Source organism: Psammomys obesus, unplaced genomic scaffold (assembly GCF_907164565.1).
Source record: "Psammomys obesus unplaced genomic scaffold, mPsaObe1.curated_primary_1811, whole genome shotgun sequence".
NCBI lineage: Eukaryota > Metazoa > Chordata > Mammalia > Rodentia > Muridae > Psammomys > Psammomys obesus.
The window spans coordinates 7,473,081-7,490,086 of record NW_026585687.1 but is presented as its reverse complement, the minus strand read 5'-3'; positions in this window follow the sequence as shown (position 1 = coordinate 7,490,086).

Here is a 17,006-nt window from a genome sequence, read left to right as displayed (position 1 = left end):
ACACACACACACACACACACACACACACACACACACACACACACACATAAACCTATATATAATATAATGTAATATAATATAGGATAACTACTAAAATCTGAACACTTAAAGAAGTTAAGCAAGAAGGAAGACCCTTTGTAAGATGAACAATTCTCACTCAGAAAAGCAAACTAAACAGACATGGGAAGAGGGAGAAAGCAGGGAAGAAGACAGGAGCCAAACACAGAGAGCCTCTGAAAGATTCTACCCAGCAAGGTATCAAAACAGATGCTGCAACTCATAGCCAGACTCTGGGCAGATCACAGGGAATCTTATAAAAGAAGAGGGAGATAGAAAGACCTGGAGGGGTCAGTAGCTACACAAGCAGAGCAACACCACAAAAAAATTGGGCACAGAAGTCTTTTCTGAGACTGATACTCCAACCAAGGACCATTCATGGAGATATACTAGAACCCCTGCACAGATGTAGCCCATGGCAGCTCAGTCTCCAAGTGGGTTTTCTTGTAAGGGGAATAGGGAGTGTGTATGACATAAACTCTGTAGCTGGCTCTTTGATTACCTAACCCTGAGGGGAGATCAGCCTTACCAGGTCACAGGGGAAGACAATGCTGCCAGTCCTGATGAGACATGGTATGCTAGAGTCAGAGGGAAAAGGAAGAAGGCCCTCCCCTCTCAGTGGATTTGGAGAGGGGCATGGTAGGAGATGAGGGAGAGAGGATGTGATTTGGGAGGAGATGAAGGCGGGGCTATAGCTGGGATCCAATGTGAATGAACAGTAATCAATAACAATTAATTAAAAAAGAAATAAATACTCATTGTTATCTTCAAACAATTATTACTAATTGTTTTAAACAATGTGTTTAACAATTTCTAGAGGGACCTAAAAAATTCCCTTTCCCATGTGTCTCCAACACTTATTAGGTACCAAAAGAATCTGACAGTTTGAAATGAACATACCTGGAAAGTGTATATGAATTTGTATCAGCCTAGATGAGAATCTTAGGGAAAAACTGATCCCAAGGGGAACCAAAAGACTAGATTTCCAAGTAATAGAAAGGTTGTGGACAATAGGTAGCTACTACAGAAGCTGAAGGCAAAGGGAAATTCATGTGTTTGTGCAGGAGGGTAGACTTGCAGGATATGCTGGTTTTCTTTTTTAATTTTTACTTTTTTCTTATTAGTTACATTTTATTGACTCTGTATCCCAGCTGTATTCCGCTCCCTACTTCCCCCCCAATCCCACCCTCCCTCCTCTCCACTGTGCCCCTTTCCAAGTCCACTGATGGGGGGGGACCTCCTCCCCATTCGTCTGACCCTGTTTTATCAGGTCTGCAAAGTCCTCCTCTGTGGCCTAACCCGACTGCTCCTCCCTTGAGGGGTGGGGAGGTCAAAGAGCCAGCCACTGAGTTAATGCCTGCTTTTTCTGCCTGTAATCTCCAAGGCTGTTTTTCTCTCAGAGACTCAGAACTCCTTTGATCCATGCTTGATGTCCACTCACTTCTGTACCATCATGCTCTGGGAAGCCCTTCTTTTCTTTTTCACATTCTAATTGCTATCATGTAAACAGGCTAAGAAAAAAAAAAAGAGTGCTCTGATAATATCTCTTCACAAGTTTTTTAGATGTTTCTGATGTACCATAATCTCTAAACCATGGGTAGCTAATTCAAGATTTTATGTGATATGAACATAGAATACTGGAGTTTTGCAGGATAGGGATCCAGCTCAAACAGATTAATGTAAGCCTGATAAAATATAGAGAGAATTATTGAAGGTCACATAGTACTAAAGAGTCACACATGTAGGCATACATAATGCAAACAGAATCTGCCTTCTTCATGGTTTCTAATGAAAATGGGGATAAACAGTTATCCAGATCTAACTAGACCAATAGGTGTGTCCGTTTTTTTTTTTTTCCCCTAGGCCACTAGTGAGAAACAGAACAAGAGCTAGGAACCCTTCAGAGTATCATCTAGAGAAATAGACAAAGATAATATGAAAAACATTCCAATTCATCTTTTGTCTTACAGGTAAGTAGTTACCAGTATAGTCTCCTCTCTGTTTCATCATCCAATGAGATCTCTTCTATCTATGTGTCTTAAGAGAAAAATATTTTATACTTTTTCTATACATAATTTGGCCTGATTATAAACTAGACGAAAAAAAGGAAGCCTCTATAAAAAAAAAATAAGAGTATTATATAGTTCTACTATTTGATCTCTGTATAGGATGGAAGATATTTATTAAGTTTTTTTTCAGGTTTCATGCCTCCATTTACAAATACACCTATACTGACTTTGGGTGATATTCATCCCATGTCTAGCCAGGGAGAGTTCAAGTCTAGATGTCTATAAAGATAGATGCAACCTATGGCTTGGTCCTCTTCAATGATCAATGCTAACTGCTACCTACCTGTAATAAAGGATCAGAAAATAATTCTTCAAAAATGTTTTCTGTCCAGTAGAGGAAACTAATATATAGATATTTGTTTTTCCTATCACTAGTTAATCTCTGTTTCCAATGCACAACCCAAAATATGGTAGGACTCACCTGGACATATCTGCTCAAGTTCCGAGAAAGACAGATGCTTTTTGTTTAGCTAGATGTCACTGAACTCTATAACAAGTCTCTTGCCCAACGTAAACTAGTAGATTTAGTTTTATATTAACAAGCAACATTTTGTCTATACTATAATTTATTTCATGATATAAAGATGATAAAATGTTGTCATAAAAAAAAGATACTGGATGCTCATCATGGGGAGAATAAAGATGGTTAAAAATCACATGATCATTTCCTTAGATGCTAAAAAAGCATTTGACAAAACCTAACACTCATTCATATTTAAAGTCCTGAAGAGATCAGGGATACAAGACATTTACTTGAACATAGTAAAAGCAATATACAGCAAGCCTATAGCCAACATCAAACTAAACGGAGAGAAACTTAAATCAATCCCACTGAAATCAGTGACAAGGCAAGGCTGTCCACTCTCTTCATATCTTTGCAACATAGTTCTTGAAGTCCTTGCTAGAGCAATAAGACAATTAAAGGAGATAAGGTGATTCAAATAAGAAAGGAAGAAATCAAAGTGTCACTATTTGCAGATTATATAATAGTGTACATGAGTGACCCAAAAAATTTGACCAGAGAACACCTTCAGCTGATAAACACCTTCAGCAAAGTGGCTGGATACAAAATTAACTCAAAAAAAAATTAATAGCTTTCCTATATACAAAGAAAAATAGAATGAGAAAGAAATTAGGTAAACATCACACTACACAATAGCTACAAAAGACATAAAGTATTATGGTGTAACTCTAACCAGTCAAGTCAAAGATTTGTATGGAAAAAAACTTTAAGTCTCTGAGGAAAGAAATAGAAGAAGTTATCAGAAGATGGAAAGATGTTCCATGTTCATGGCTCCATAGGATCATCGTAAAAATTGCCTTTTTATAAACAGCAATCTACAGATTCAATGAAATTCTCATCAAATTGCTAACACAATTCTTTACAGACCTTGAGAGAAAAATTTTCAACTTCATATGGAATAACAAGAAACCCAGAATAGCTGAAAGAATCCTGTACAATAAAAGATCTTCTCCATCCCTGATCTCAAGCTGTACTATAGAGCAACAGTAATAAAAACTGCTTTGTACTGGCATATAAACAGACTGGGGGATCAATGGAATCAAATTTAAGACCCAGAAATAAAACCACACATCTATGGACACCTGATTTTTGACAAAACAAACAAACAAACAAACAAACAAAAACCCTGAAACCATACAATGAAAAAAAGATAGCATCTTTAACAACTGGTGCTGGTCTAACTGGATGATCACAAGTAGAAAAATGCAAATAGACCCCTGCAGAAAATTAAAGTCCAAGTGGATCAAAGATATCAACATAAAATCAGACACACCTAATCTGTTTGAAAAAAAGTGGGAAAGTGCTTCAAACTCATAGGCACAGAAGACAATTTCCTGAAAAGAACATTGAAAGTTCAGGCTCTAGGATCTACAATTAATATATGCGGCCTCATGAAACTGAAAAGCTTTTGTAAAGCAAAAGACATTGTCAGCATAACAAAATAGCAGCCTACAGACTGGGAAAATATCTTCACCAATCTTATATCTGACAGAGGGAAAATATATAGAATAGATAAAGAACCAATAAGCCAAATAATCCAATTAAAAATGAGATGGAGAGAAGCAGAGAATTATCAACAGAGGAACATAGAATGGCAGAGAAACACTTAAAGAAATGCTCAATCATTAGTCATCAGGGAAAGGTAAATCAACTCTGAGATTCCGTCTTCAACCTATCGGAATGGCTGAGATCCAAAACTCAAGTGACAACACATACTGGAGTGCATGTGGAGAAAGGGGAAGCCTCCTCCATTGCTGGTGGGGGTTCAAACTTGTACAACCACTTTAGAAATCAATCTGGTGCTTTCGAAGAAAATTGGGAGTAGCACTACCTTAAGATCCAGCTATACCACTCCACTGAATGTACCCAAAAGATGCCCCACCATTCAGTTAGGACATTTGCTTAGCTATGGTTATATCAGCTTTATTTGTAATAGCCAGAATCTGGAAACAACCTTCAATGTCCTTCAATGGAGGAATGGATACAGAAACTGTGATACACAATGGAATACTACTCAGCTATTAAAAACAAGGAAATCATGAAATTTGCAGGCAAATGGTTGGAAATAGAAAACATCATCTTGAATGAAGTAGCCCAGAAAGAGAAAGACAGGCTTGGTATACACCCACTTATAAGCTGATATTAGCCATAAAATATAGGATAGCCATCTATACACCTAAATCAACTAAACACTATAGAGGACTCTAGGGAGGATGCTTAAATCTCATTCAGAATGGCAAACAGAAGTGGTGGAAGAGAAGAAACAGGATAGGTGCCTACTATAGAGGGTCCTCTGAATGTATTCACCCAACAGAGGATCCAAGCAGGGCCTGAGACTCAGGTCCCAACTTTAGGCAGAGTGCAGGGAGTCTTATGGAGGAAGAGAAGGGTGGGAATAAAGCTACATGGAATGGACAGGAGCCCCACAAGGAGACCAACAAAACTAAAAGATCTGAGCTCAGAGATTCCTGCAGAGACTGATGCACCAAAAGAAGACAATACTTGGAGAGGATCTAGACCGCCTGCTCAGATGTGGCCGATTGGCAGCTCAGTTTCTATGTGGATCTCTGAGTGAGGGGAGCAGTGGCTGTCTATCAGGAACTCAGTTGACTGCTCTTTGATCACTAACCCCTGATGGTGTGGCCTTGCCATGCCATGAGGAACAGGATCCAGGCAGTCCATATTAAACATAAAAAGCTGTAGGCAGATGGCAATAGTGGAGAATCCCCCCTTTCAGTGGACTAGGGGAAGATAAGGGGAAGAAGAAGAGAGGTGGGACTAGGGGGAGCTTCAATCCAGATATATAATGAATAAACTGTGAAACCAATTAAAAATAAAAAAGATTTCTCAGTATCACATTTTAAATAGGGATTCCTTAATGTAATTTTATTGGATTCTGTAAACATCATCAATTTGATGATATTTTGTTATGTGTTTGCTGCTTTTTTGTGTCTGCACCATACACTCATTGAAAACCCAAGGCAAAGATATGTTAATGAGTCTATGTATCTTGTGTTTTCTATAAGATTCACCTGTAAACTTTTAAAACCTTATGGTTTAGTAGTATGTATACAGGTAATATTAATTCATTTCATTTTATTATATATGTAGTTTCTATTCAGATTTCCTTTATTAAGGTAATATGACACAACATTATTCTATGCCAAACAATTACTATCTTCATAACATCAACTCTCTGCTTAAAAATAGTTGACCACTGCTGAGCATTTTGGTTTGTTATTGTTCAAAATAGATTCTTCTCTCATATATTATATCCAAACCTCAGTTTTCCCTCCTCTAATCCTCCCAGCTCCCCTCCTCCATTATCCCCCAGATCCACTCCCCCTCCATTTCATCTTCATGAAAAAGAAGGCCTCCAAAGATGACAATCACAGGACTAAACAAGACACAATAAGACAAGGCAAAAGCACTCATATTGAGGCTGGACAATATAACCTTAGAGGAGGAAAAGAGTGCCAAGAACAGGCCAAAAGTCAGGAACACACCCAGTCCCACAGATAGGAGTCACACAAGAACAACAAGCTAACAGTCATAACATATTTGCCAAGGACCTGGAATAGAGCCATGCAGGTCCTGTGCTTGTAGTTTCAGTTGCATTGAGACTATTTGAGCCCTGCCTAGTTGATTCAGTGGGCCATGTTCTCTTTCTGGCTTCTGTCCCTTCTAACTCCTACAGTATTTCCTGCTTGTCTTCCACAAGCTTCCCTGATCTCTCAGGGGAGGGACTCAATGGAGACTTCCAATTTAGAACTCTCAGCATAATGTTTGGTTGTTAAGTCTCTGTACCCAGTCCCACTGACTTCTGGAGGAAGCCTCCATGATGTTGACTAGACAAAGTACCTATCTGTGAGCTTATCACTTAGAAACATTCTATAGTGTTTTTTTTTTCCAGTTGTGTTTAGTAACAGAGGATATACGAGTCTGAATTGGCCATCCTTTGTAGGTGGGCACAGCTTACAGTCATGGGTCAAGTTTATATTCAATGGAGTTGTTGGCCAAGGGGGTCCCAAGGAGATTCTCAAACAACCCAGGCTGGTGCTAAAACAGAGGGTCAGTATCGAAAAACTGACAGTGGGCTCTCATTACCAAAGACAACATCCACACAGTTCATTGAAAATAGAGTAGAGAGGTAGGACCAGGAAGATAAGAAGAGGCTACTATTTAGAAGTAAAGTGAATAAATTAAATAAACTCAAATAAAAAGAAAATAGAGAAGTGGAGCTGGTGCTTACAGGTGCTCTTCACCAATACATTCCAGTCTCTTTGGTACAAGAAAGTACTCTGAGGACCACCCAAAACAAAACCTTGACACCAACTCAGCCACAAAACGTTCGACCTACAGTCTGCCTTGCCTGCAAGATGTGCTGGAGCAATGGTGGAACAGAACTTTTGGGAGTGGCCAACAAATATTTGGTTTAACTTGAGGCTTATACCATGACACACTATGACATGCCTGACACTGCCTGGATGTCCCTTGGACCTAAGGTAGAACGAAACACAGATGAACTTTTAAAGTGTTGATATTCCTTCATAGAAGGAGTATGGAGAGTCATTGGACCTTCATTATGTATATCCAGCCTCTCTTTAAAGCCAGTAGTCTGCAGTCATGTCACATGTGACCTTGTGGCTTTGTGGAAGAACTAGTGTATATAGGCTGGTTAAGACCAAGGAGAAGGGAGCTCCACTTATGAAATTATGGAAAAGCCACTAAACAGGCTGAGTGAAGACATTACAGAATATCTGATTTGGGGTACTTGTTCCTGTTCGTAACCCTTCACACATGCACAGTAAGAAAACCCCATAAATTCATTGTTTCCCCGGGATGAACACTAATGAATTCCTAGCTTATTTTTAAATCATGGAATAGATAAAAGATGTAGAGAAGAAACACCCAGAAAGGAAGATATTCTGAAATGAGTAATAGGAAAATTAAGGAAAGGAAAAAAATCAAAGAATTATCTATATATTTACTTATTTATTTTCTTATTTATTACAATTTATTCACTTTGTATCCTGGCTGTAGCCGCCTTCTTCTCATAAAATTTTTCCAAATAATTAAATGAGTAGAAGAGAGGATCATTTAAAGCAGAAATGTACAGAGTCGATTGCTAGTATTTGTGACAGTATTTAAGTACTGACATTTTACCAATGTCCAATGTTTTGATCTAATCATCTCTTCCTGGTCCCCAGTGTGTTTCAACTGAATTTCACAGCCATTTTCTTAATTCAGGGCAGCCATCCAGACTGCCTAATCGTTGTTCTAGTATTCTACTAGTAAAATGGCTCTCATTTAAATCTCACTCTCTTGAGAATGAAATCAAAACATTTCTTTAGAGGGTAAAAAGAAATAACTTCTTAGCAACATAGACTCTGTAACACAGTTTCAATTGTTTCTTTTCTTCCTCACTCTAATCATTACTCTAGTGGCCATTGAGAGAATGGTATGCTATCCAACTAATAACTTTGCTAAATCTCTTTTTACACTGCCTATTTCCTACCATGATTAATTTTAGAGTCTACAAAAATTCAACAGTCATAAAAATATACCATTTTATTAAAATACTTGTAGAATTATGATAAAGTGTTACTTTATATGTAATTTAATACTTATCTGTATTATAGTTTAAACGACCAGCCTCATGACTGACTGAATACCTTTACTCTAGGAGATACCCCACAAAGATTAATAGCTAAAAATACAAAGGAAGGTAAGCCATTTTCTTTACCTTTTTGTATGTTGCATTTTCAAATCTTTGTTCACAATTTTGAAAGTGTAATATAAAAAGACAACTTGCCTATGATTCTAACCCTATTTTCCATGAAAATTCCATTCTATAATGAACAACCTCATTTTCCATATATCCTTTCTGAAATTAGAGTTATTTGCTATAATAAGGTGATGATAAAGCATGTAATTAAGAACGGAAGATATGTTGGAAACGTGCATACGGAAACCTATCTTTTTTCCTGATAAGTGAAAACTACTGTCCATTATCCAACCCAAAATGAATATAAGAATTACCTTTGTAAACACTAAGTGAAAACCTCTATGTATCTTGAAAATTGTGCATAGAGAAATGTTCATGGTGACAAGAAAGAAGTAAAACCAAGGTTAAGTGCAAGACTCTACAGTGAGAAACAAGTCTTCAACCATCTATATCAGTATTTTTGTATGTATTTCAAATTTTCAGAACATCTACAATCAATGAAATGTCATCAAATGAATTTTTTCCAGAAGAGGTAAAACCTAATAAAAGAATCAACCCTGCCAAGTACAATGGGAATTTTTCATGGACAATAATTATACTAAAAATAGTACTTATTCAAAATAATAAAATTATTTTTTAATTTACTATCTATATATTAGCAAGTAATAACAGATGGCATAAGTATAGACTAATAGATAAAAAAAACTATCTTTTACCTTTGAATGTCTTAAATACTAGGTCATTATTGTTTTAAATATTTCAGAACAAACAACAACTATAGCTCCACAGAAAATGAAGTTCACAGAAATCAAGAAAGTAATATATTCTCTCAGACTGTAAATGTTTCCTTTTGTTTACAAAAACTAGCAAAATACGTAAATTAAAAATGAAGAACAGAGGTCATAAAGCAGAGGTAACGCTAAAAACTGAAAATTAGAAGAGGAAGATACAGAATAAAAGGAAGTGAGCTTTGTGAATTTGAATTTCTTGCTTTTATTTTATTTTAATTTAAGCTGTTTTGAATTTTATTCTTCTCTCACATATTACATACTGACTGCAGCCCCATTTCTTCTAGTTCCTCCTCAATTTCCTTTCAGAAAAGAGCAGGCCTCCAAGGGATATCGAACAAATGTGGCATATCAAGTTGCAGTAAGTCTAGGCACTTCCTCAAATTAGGGCTGGGCAAGGGAACCCAGTTGGAGGAAAAGGGTTCCCAAAACAGCAAAAGACTCAGAGCCAATCACCCACTCTTATTTTTAAAATTCCACAAGAACATTAAGCTACACAAACATAATATATATGCAGAACACCTAGGCTAAATCCATGCAGGCTCCCTCATTGCTGGTTCAGTCTCTTTAAGCTCCCTCTTTAAGTCCTTCTTTGTTGATCTGCAGGTAGTGTCCTTAACCCCTCTAACTCCTATAATCCTTCCTTCCCCTCTTCTACAGAGTTCTTCAAGCTTCAAGTTCTTCAAAGTTTGGTTTGGAGCTCTTCATATGCCCCTAACTGTTGCTGTATGAAGCTTCTCTGGTTCCTCACTTTCCTGGAAGTGTCAGGCCTGGGTTCTCCCTTGCAGCATGGGTCTTTAGCTGTACCAGTCATTGTTGGTCATGCCCACAAGTTCTACATCACCTTTACCCTACCAAGCATATTTTGCAGGCTCAACAAATTTTTGGTCAAAGGTTCTGTGGCTGGGTTCGTGTCCTAGTCCCACCACTAGAAACCTTGCCTGGTTATGGGAGATGTCATTACAGGCAACATAAGCCCAATTACTAGGAGTCTTCGCGAGGGGAACCCTCATTCCTGGGACTTTCCATTTTACTATTTTTTTCCCTAGGGAGTTTGCTTTGTACTAGGTTTCTACCTTGTCCCCATAATGTCCCCCTAATTCCTGTCATCTCTCCCTGTACACTCTCTTTTCATCCTCTTTTCCACCTGATGTTTCCTATTCCCATCCCCACCTACCATCAGTCCACCCATGATATTTATTCCATCTTCCCTTCCCAGGGAGATTTGTGCACGCCCCCTTGAGCACACTTTATTGCTTAGCCTCCCTGGTCTGTGAAATGTGGCATGATTATCCTGTACTATGTGTGTCATTCCGTTTCTGGGTTACCTCACTCAGGATGCTTTTTTTTTTTTCTAGTTCCTTCCATTTACCTGCAAATTCCATGATTTCCTTGTTTTTAATTGCTGGGTAGTATTCCATTGTGTAAATGAACATTTTCTTTATTCATTCTGATGTACATCTAGGCTGTTTCCAGTTTTGGGCTATTATGAATAAACCTATTATGAACATAGTTGAACAAATGTCTTTGTGGAAGGATGGGGTGTCCCTTGGAAATATGCTCAGGAGTGGTATAGCTCTTGGTCTTCATATATATTCCCAATTTTCTGAGAAACTACCATATTTATTTCCATAGTGGCTGTACAAATTTGTGCTCCCACTAGCAATAGAGGAGTGTTTCCCTTGCTTCTCATCATGCCTGCATAAGCTGTCACTTGTGTTACTGAACTAAGCTATTAAAAGAGGTGTACAATGATCTCAGATTTGTTGTGACTTGCATTTCCCTGATGACCAAGGATGTTGAACATTAATAAGTGTTTCTCAGATATTAGAGATACCTCTGTTGAGAAGTTTCTCTTTATATCTGTACCCCACTTAAATTTGATTATTTGTATTTATTCACTTTGCATCCAGGTTTTAGCCCACTCCCTCCTCTCTTCTTGGTCCCAACCTCCCTCCTTGTTCTCCCTACCCCGCCTCCCCTACTCCACAGATTTTGTCCTTTTGTTTTTGATGTCTAGTTTCTTGAGTTCTTTATATATTTTATACATTAGCACTCTGTCAAATATGACCTTGGTAAAAATAATTTAGTATTTTGTGGGCTACCAGTTTATCCTATTGACTTGTTTGCATTACAGAAGTTCTTTAGTTTCATGAGGTCCCATTTTAAACTGTTGATCTTAATTCCTGTGCTCTTGTTCTGTTAGGGAAGTTGTCTCCTGTGCCAATGAATTAAAGACTATTCCTTATTTTCTCCTCTATTAGGTCCAGTATGTTTGGTTTTATGCTGAGGTCTTTGTTCCACTTGGACTTGAGTCATGTGGAGGGTGATAGATATGGTTCCATTTGCATTCTACTATATGCAGACATCCTGTTAGAACAGCAACATGTGTTGAAGTTGCTTTATTTTTCCCATTGTAGGATTCTAGCTTCTTTATGTAATAATAGGTAGCAATAGATGTGTGAATTTATGTCTGGGACTTCAATTTGATTCCAGTTATCAACCTTTCTATTTTTATGGCAATACCATTTGTTTTTTTTTTTTTATTACAATAACTCTGCAGTAGACTTTAAAATTGAAAATGGTGATACCTCCTGAAATTCTTTCATAGTAAAGGATTGCTTTAGCTATCCTGGTTTGGAGGAGGGGCATTGTATTATTTTCTTATGAACTGATTTATTTTGGTTTTCTATATGAAGTTAAATATTAGTCTTTCAAGGCCTGTAAGAATAGTATTGGAACTGGACTTGGTGGCACACAGCTATAATCCCAGTACTTGGGGAAGCTGAGGCAGTTGATCTCTGTAAGATCGAGGACAGCCTGGTCTACAAAGTGAGTCCAGGATAGTCAAGTTTATACAGAAAAGCCTTGTCTCAAAAAAAAAAAAAAAAACTAGAAAAAAAGAGAAGGTGAAAGGATGTCTTATCCCCCTGGACCCGGGTTAGTTAGCTCTTTTGGTCTTGTGGATCTACTCTCCACTCAAAGTCCTTATATCCGCCCCTCTTTTTCACAAGGCTTCCTGCCTTCTGCCCAGTGTTTGGCCTTGAGTCTCAGCATTTGTTTCTATCCATTGCTTGGTGGATCCTCTCAGAGGACTGCAATATTAGGCTCCCATCTATAAGCATATCAGAGTGTTGTTATTAGGGTCAGAGAGTGGCTCTCAATCATGGTGTGGCCAGGGATTGGTTGGACATTACCTCAATCTCTGCTCTAACTTTATCTCTGCATATTTTAGAGGCAGGGTAAATTCTGGGTCAAAGGTTTTGTGCCTGTATTAGTTTTCCCTCCCTCTACTAAGAGTCTTGTCTGGTTAGAAGGTGGCCTCTTCAGTCTCCATGTCTCTCTCTACTAAGGGGTCTCAGCTATAGTCACCCACATATCATCATCAGACTCCAGCTTGTCTCAGAGATGGAAACACGTACAGTTTCTCTTCTTTCAACAAAACCTCTGCACTCCCCCACCCTGCTCTCCCCACATCTGGTCCGAACCCTCATTTCCCTCAACACTCCCTCCCCTAACATTCTCTTCCAGCACCTCCTCTGTCTATTTTATTTCCCCCTCTCCTTGTTACTTAGTTTCTTTGGGTCTGTGGATTGTAGAGTGGTTATAAGTGATTAATATCCACTTATAAGTGGTTAGATAACACCTGTGTCTTTAGGGGTCTGGTTTATCTCGATCAGGATGATTTATTCTCCTTCCACCCATTTTTTTTTTCCCTCAAAGTTCATGATTTCCTTGTTTTTAAGAGCTAAGTAGAATTCTGTTGTGGAAATACACTACAGTTTCTTTATTCATTTTTTGGTTGAGGGACATTTGGGTTATTTCTAGGTTCAGACTATTACAAGTCAAGATGCTATGAACATAGTTGAGCAAATATGCTTGTTGTATGATAGAGCATCTTTTGGTCATATGCTCAGGAATAGTATAGCTAGATCTTGAGTTCCACCTATCCTCAGTTTTCTGAAAATCCTCCAGATTTCCAAAGTGGTTATACAAGTTTTCACTCTGACCAGCAATGGAGGAGTGTTTCCCTTCCTCCACAACCTCACCAGTATGTGCTGTTACTTGAGATTTTGACTTTAGCCATTCCGAGGAGTGTAAGATGGAATCTCAGAGTCATTTTTATTTGCATTTCATTGATGACTAATGATGTTGAGCAATTGTTTAAGTTCTTCTCTGCCATTCAAGATTCCTTTGTTGAGAATTCTCTATTTAGTTCTGTATCCACTTTAAATTTGATTATTTTGTTTGTTGGAGTGTAATTTCTTGAGTTCTTTCTATAGTTTAGATAATAGCACTTTTTCATATGTAAGGTTGGTGAAGAGCTTTTCCCAATCTGTAGGTTCCCATTTTGTTCTGATGACAATGTTCTTTGTTTTACAGAATGTTTTCAGTTTCATGAGGTTCCATTTATTAATTGTTGATCTTAGAGCCTGTGCTGTTGGTGACATGTTCAGGAAGTTGTCTCCTATGCCAATGAAGTCGAGGCTCTTCCCCACTTTTTCTTATAACAGGTTTGGTGTGTCTGGTTTTAGGTTGAGGTCTTTATCCACTTGGACTCTAGTTATGTGAAGGGTGATAAATATGATTCTATTTGCATTTTTCTACATATGGATATCCAGTTAGACCAGCACCATTTATTGATGATACTATCTTTTTTCCATTGTACGATTTTGATTTCTTTGTCAAAAAACAAATGTCCTTAAGTATGTGAGATTATTTCTCAGTCTTCAATTTGATTCCATTGATTTATCAGTCTGTTTCTATGCCAGTACCATGCAGTTTTTATTATTGTTGCTCTTCAGTACAGCTTGAAATCATGAATGGAGATACATCCAGAAGTTTTTCTATTGTACAGGATTGTTTTAGGTATTGTGTTGATTGTTTATTTCTCCATATGAATCTGAGAATTGTTTTTTCATGGTCTATAAAGAACTGTGTTATTTTGATGGGAATTGTATTTAATCTGTAGATTGATTTTGGTAAGATGGCTTATGGGATTTCTTTCTATCTTCTAATATCTTCTTCAATTTCTTCCTTCAGAGACTTGAAGTTCTTGTCATACAGGTCTTTCATTTGCTTGGTTATAGTTACACCAAGATACTTTATATTATTTTTGGCTATTGTGAAGAATGTTGTTTCCCCAACTTCTTTCTCAGCCTGCTTGTCTTTTGTATACAGGAGGGCTACTGATTTTTGTAAGTTATTTATTTATTCATTATAATTTATATAGTAAATTACAAAATACATAGTATCGTGGCTGTAGCACCCTTTCTCCACTCTTCCCAATCAACCCAAACTCTCAAACTCTCTCTTTTTTCCTTATGCCCTTTCTCTTTTCCACTCATGAGAATGACCTCCTCATCTTCTATCTGACCCTAGTCCTTCAGATCTCATCAGAGCTGGCTGCATCATCTTCTTCTGTGACCTGGCAAGGCTGCACCCCACAGGGAGAGTTGAATAAAGAGCCTAAAGAGATGGCCACTGAGATCATTCCAGAGAAACCTCTCCCCCCCTTACTAGGGAACATACTTGGAAACTAAGCAGCCTATGGGCTTCCTATAAAAAAGAGTTCTATGTTCTCTCTATGCATGGTCCTTGGTTGGAATATCAGTCTCTGCTAGCACTCCTGGACCAAGGTCTTTTGGTTCTGTTAATTTCCTTTTGGATTTCCTGTCCCTTCCAGCTCTTTCTATCTCCCTCTTCTTCCATAAGACTTCCTGAACTCTGTCCAAAGTTTGGCTATGGGTCTCTGCATCTGTTTCGATGCACTGATGGGCGGAGTCTTTCAGAGGCCCCCCTGTGGAAAGATCCTGTCCTGTTTCTTCTCTTATCCTACTTCCAATGTCAATTCTCTTTTCCTTTCTGAGTGATGTTTCAGCCTCTTCCCAAGTGTCTTCTTTGTTGTTTAGCTTCTTTAGTATGATAGATTTTAGTATGCTTATCCTATATTATATGGCTAATATCCACTATTAAATGCTATATTCCATGTGTGTCTTTCTGCTTTTGGGATACCTCACTATGGATGATCTTTTCTAGTTCCCACCATTTGCCTGCAAGTTTCACTATTTCCTTTTATTTTTTTTTTAATTTCTGAGTAGTATTCCATTGTATACATGTACCACAGTTATGTATCCATTCTTCAGTTGAGAACATCTAGGTTGTTTATAGATTCTGGCAATTATGAATAACATTGCTATGAACATAGTTGAACACATGTCTTTGTTGTATGGTTTAACATCTTTTTTTTTTAGAGTTTTTATTTTTTTATTTTAATTTTTTATTAATTACACTTTATTCATTTTGTATCCCCCCATAAGCCCCTCCCTCCTCCCCTGCCGATCCCACCCTCCCTCCCCTTTCTGCATGCATGCCACTCCCCAAGTCCACTGATAGGGGAGGTTCTCCTCTTCTTTAAGATAGTAAGAGCTGGAAAGTACAGGAATTCCACAAGGAGAGCAACAGAACAAGAAAATTTGAACACAGGGAACTTCCCAGAGACTCATACTACAACCAAGGACTATTCATGGAGATAACCTAGAACCCCTGCACAGATGTAGCCCATGGCAGTTCAGTGTCCAAGTGGGTTACATAGTAATGGGAAGAGGGACTGCCTCTGACATAATCTGATTGGCCTGCTCTTTGATCACCTCCCCCTGAGGGGGAAGCAGCCTTACCAGGCCACAGAAGAGGACAATGCAGCCACTTTTGATGAGAAATGATAGACTAAGATCAGAAAGAAGGAGAGGAGAACCTCCCCTATCAGTGGACTTGGGGAGGGGCATGCATGCAGAAAGGGGAGGGAAGGTGGGATCTGGAGGGGAGGAGAGAGGGGCTTATGGGGGGATACAAAATGAATAAAGTGTAATTAATAAATAAAAAATTAAAAAATAAATAAATAAAAAGAAAAAAAAAGAATAGCAGCCACTGTAAAAAAAAAAAAAAAAAAAAAAAAGATATTTGCCTAGCAGTAGTATAGCTAGCTGGATGTTGAGGTGGCACTATTCCTAATTTTTTGGGGAGGCCCCAGATTCATTTCCAAAGTGCTCATACAATATTACATTTCCACCAGCAATGGAAGAGGGTTCCCCTTTCTCCACAACCTCTCCATCATGCTTCATCCCTTGAATTTTTGATCTTAGCCATTCTGATGGTTGTGAGGTGAAATCTCAGGGTTATTTTGATTTATATTTCCCTGATGACTAAAAACATTGAGTATTTCTTTAAGTGTTTCTCTGCCATTTGATATTCCTCTCTTGAGAATTATCTGTTTAGCTATGTACTCCATTATTTAATTGGATTACTTGTTTTGTTTTGTTTTTACTTTTTGAGTTCCTTATAAATCTTGGGTATTAGACCTCTTTCAAATATTGAGTTTGGTAAAAATCTTTTCCCAGTCTGTAGGCTGTCATTTTGTCCTCATGACAGTGTCCTTTACTCTACAAAAGCTTTTCAGTTTCATGAGGTCCCATTCATTTTGCTGAAGGTTTATCAGCGGTAGGAGTTTTTGTGGTCATTTATGTAAACTTTTGTAACTTTTGAGAATAGCAATACTTTGACCTCTTCCTTTCCAATTTCTATCCACTTCATTTTCTTTAGTAGTTTTATAGTTCTTGCAAGGACTTGTATTACTCTATTGAAGTAATATAGTGAGAGTGGGCACCTTGTCTTGTCCCTGATTTCAGTGGAATTTCTTTAAGTTTCTCTCCATTTAAAGTGATATTGGTTATTGGTTTGCTATATATTGCCTTTATTGTGTTTAGGTATGTGCCTTGTATCCTTGATCTCTCCAAGGCTTTAAATATGAAGGAGTGTAGGATATTGTCAAAAGCGTTTTAATC